Below are 4,538 nucleotides of genomic sequence, written 5' to 3'. Positions count from 1 at the left end.
TATATATATTAAATTTGATTAATCCTAAGCCCACTAATTTTACTCTCACAATAATAAATAATTAATGTGCAGCTAGCATTCGGACTAATATACTATTTGGACTGTAATGTTATAATTAATATATCCATTATCTATACTAAATTAATTAGCTAAACAGATTATATATATGATGGAGGACAGTAGGGAATGACATACTCAGCATGATAATATAGTATATTCACATTTTTATATACATTACAAGAATATTGTTAACTCGAAATTATTTTAGATTAGTTTATTTTAAGTTAATTAAGATTAGTTTATTTTGACTCAATTATTTAAAATTAGTTTATATGCTAAAACAAAAATAGAAAAAAGAAGGTTTACATACATGCCACCTAATTTATATGTATTTACATATTTAACACCTGTATCCATTTTCTTAAAATTAGAATGATGATATTTTTTTTTTATATCACATGAAATATTTGGATGATATAAATGTAAAAAAGTAAAGTTTTAAGTGTTAGATAGGCAAAGTATTGAATTGAAAAATTAATCTCGTTATTTAAAGTGAAAATAAACCACATTCGTCAAGGGAAAAAGTCAAATTTATTCGTAAAAGACTTGGCAAATATTGCATGGCATATGTGGCTTGATGAGGACCATCTCCCCTTGTCGGATCGCTTCGTGCGTCAAGCATTTTCTCCATTATTTTTGGTTGGATCTGTCCGCCACGTCTAGTAACATGTCGTATCTGTTTTACAACTGATCCATGTTTTGTCAGAGTACTTTGATGTCAGACTTGTTTCGATGCCCTTTTAAAGAAATCATTCTTCCTTATCGGACTGCTTCGTGCGTCTAACATATACTTTGAGCATCATACTGCAGACTATTTAGCCGTATAGTTGCTAAGCTATGCCTAGACAGGATACCTACCTCTTTTCCTGATATGAATTTGCATCAATATGTCTAATTTTATGTACTGATATGTATAACTATGTAGAAATTCTCATACTTAATATTTTATATATAATTATTCGCATCTTTGCCAGACATGCGGGGACAAAATATTTTCACTTGATATGAAATAGTATTCTCATGATATAAGCGGAAAATCTTAAGTTAGTAGTGGAGGAAAACATTAGGTGTGTGGCACGCACCTGCGACCAACCAGTAAGAGGAGAGAGAGAGAGTAGGGACACACATGACACTCCCTCTCTATTCTTACTGACTGACCTTTGATACGTGCAATGCCCCTAATATTTTCTCGTAGTAAATGAGGGATAAAATTTTATACTTCATGTGATTTTTTAGTTTTTATCTATACTTTATTATTTTATTTTGATATAAAAATGTATATGATTTCATTTTGGCTTATTTTATAATTCAATTTTGAATGGAGTTGGATTGCCATTTGTCCTTCATCATCCATTTAAGGAATTTTTTGGGCTCATATTGAATGAAGTGTGTGTTTGAATGATGATGATTAATTATATTTTTAAATTTGATTAATTCTAAGCCCTCTAATTCTATTCTTACAATAATAAGTAATTAACTTGCAGATAGCTTTCGGACTAATATACTATTTGGACTGTAATGTTATAATTAAGATATCCATTATCTATACAAAATTAATTAGCTGAACAGACTATATAAATGATTGAGGACAGTAGGGGATGACAGAGTGAATGATAATATAGTATAATGGCATTTTATTATATGAATTACAATAATATTGTTAAATTATGACTAATATTTGCGGCGGGTCGAAATTATTTAAGATTAGTTTATTTTCAGTTAAAAATTTTTTCATCACTAAATGTCAATGGAATATATAAATTATGCAATTAGAGTATTTCAAATATATCTTATTTTATGTCTTTGGAACAAGGAAATTGCTACATATCTTTTAGTTAGTTGTTTTGCAGTAATTATCTTCTCATTTTGTTAAAAATTGAGGGTCTCTCAGGATAAATGCAGCTTCTTAAGAAGTTGATTGTAAAGTTCTGATAGAGAAAACAAATTCTCAGAAAACTGTACTAAGATTATAAATAAATGCTTCGTTTGAAGTATCATCACTACTCAGTGAAGCTTTTTTAAAAGCCGTGTTCGTCGAATTGCAGGATGCAGCTGCGATTTGAAACAACGAAAATTTGTTGTTCTCGCGAAAGAACTTTAATAGACCTTTGTCTCCTGCCACTTCACCAAATGAAAATTTTAACAACCGTCGGTGTTCACTCTAACCAAATGAAACTTCACCGTCTTCTCATACTAAGCAATATATATAATCCATTACTCTACCGCCGCGAATTTTCTAGCACGCATCAGGTATAAATGTAAAAAATAGATTGTATATGTGTTATATATATAAATACATAGAAATTAACGGAATATTGTGATGAATCATCGCGGGCAATAATGCCAAAAGGACCCGTCTTATTCACGAAATGGCATTATTGTATCTTAATATTTAGGCCACGTGTCATCGACCTGAACTCGTAGAGTACGTTTTATGACCTATTAGGCGTCCTATTAGAAGGATTATAGCCAGCATGCATGTGGTAACTAACTTTCCACTTTACAACGTCAACTGATGACGTCTAGTAAGCGATGGTTGACGGAAGTTAGTGGTGACTGGCGGCAATTTGCGGTGGCCGACCGGGGGGGGGCGGGGGTCGACAGAGGTCAGTGATGGTTGATGACGGACGGTGGTGGTCGATGGAGGTTAGTGGTGACTGGAGGTGATTAGCGGTGCGCGACAATGGTCGACAAAGGTCAGCAGTGGCTCTTTAGGTTCGTCTCATCAGGTCCGTCTCATCGAGCCGATCAGTTTGACTATAAGTTTGTTGAAATCGGAGCTCCGGATGACTCTTGATCAAAGTTTGAATGTTTCTTGTTCAAAAAATTGCATCGAGATTCGTGCCGGATGATGAAATTTTATTGGTGGTGTATCAAAAATTAAACAACAATTTTCTTCTAGTCACCGTGTTTTAATAGGTAATGTTGAAAAAAGTAGCTTCTCACCTTATAAATTCTTAGAAAGCAGTTACCTAAACAGAAATGCGGTAACAGTTTAAAACCAAAACATGCATAGAGATATCCCAAACGGATGCTTAATCTAGTCTATTTCCATAGAAATTATAACAAGTTCAAATGAGGTGAATATGCATGGTTCAAAAAATAATGGAAATTTAAGTAGGGTGTTCATTCATAATGCTAAGGATTTCCTTAATCAATTTGTCAACAGATTATTCAATAAGCTACAGCTGTCCCAAACAGACCCTTAGAGAAAGAATATGAACACTCAAAAATAAATTATTTATGAGAAGAACAGCCACAAAAAGATCCAATTTTGCACTGTGATTGAAAGCTAATCAAATTAATCAAATAGGCTTCATGAGTGCTGACAATCATCTTAGCCCTCTCTGGCTCTCTGCCATTCAAAGAAAGCAAAGAAATAAATACCTCTCGACAGAGGAACAAATAAAAATAAAAAAAAAAAGGAAGAAAATGATTCTTTTGCCACCAAAAGGCAGTAACTGAGCTCCTCCCGTGAATTACAAAGTACATCGCCAAAAGACCAGCCCTAATCTCATTACAGCTAAGCTCCCGGACCCACCAACAGTTGGTCCAATCGTCAAATGCCACCTGGCACATTCTTCTTTATAGGTTTGAATTCAAGTTTGACCGGGTAATTACACATGCCCGTTTAGCGCTTAGGGGCTTTATGGTAATTTAAACATAAATATAATTTTCATAATTAAGCTATTATACATTCTTATAAGTATTCAGTGTTTTTATAGTAATTTATACATAAATATACTTTACATAATTAAGCCATTAGACATTCTTTTAAGTACTCAGCTTGTGTGTGCGTGAGCGCTCGTTCGCTTGCTATCGTGATTTTTTGGTTGACAGAGTTTGTAATACCTATGGGGTCACATATTCGATCCCGCTTATGTGCGGAATGAAATTCTTAGACACATGAGGTTGGTCGGGAGACTCGTCTAATAGCCATATATGCAGCAGCACTTCCATATGCAAACTTGGCTCTCTTGAACTAACCCAAACGACCTCTCTGTCGATTTTTAACCGAACAAAAATAAAATAAAAATATTTTGACTGATTAAAGTGACTGAAGTAATTACTTAATCATAAAAAAAAAATATTTTCTAATTACGAAAGTCTTGAATTTGAATGTTTCCTTGCTTCATTCCATTTGAAAGGAATCAAATATGAGCCTTTAATTAAGCAAATGTCAATGCAATATGAATTGTTGCTGGAGATAGTTGTAAGACAATGAGTTGTGTCTTCTGTGGTGATTGCTAAATCGCATATTTATTTATATGGGTTGTTACAGCCTGCATGTTGAAATAAAAAATTATAAAAAAATTCATTGGGGGCATTTATGTAAATTTTTTTTTAACTGGAGATGGATTGAAGTCAATGAGAAAGATAATTGAAATAAGGGCGTTCAAAGCTTTTTCACATTTAGCTTTTGTTAGAACTAAGGTATTTTGCATATTTGAATGGACAATAAATAAAATTATATATAT

Source organism: Phalaenopsis equestris, unplaced genomic scaffold (assembly GCF_001263595.1).
Source record: "Phalaenopsis equestris unplaced genomic scaffold, ASM126359v1 Scaffold000002, whole genome shotgun sequence".
Taxonomy (NCBI): Eukaryota; Viridiplantae; Streptophyta; class Magnoliopsida; order Asparagales; family Orchidaceae; genus Phalaenopsis; species Phalaenopsis equestris.
The sequence above is the reverse complement of the archived record's forward strand: the minus strand, read 5'-3'. Positions refer to the sequence as shown.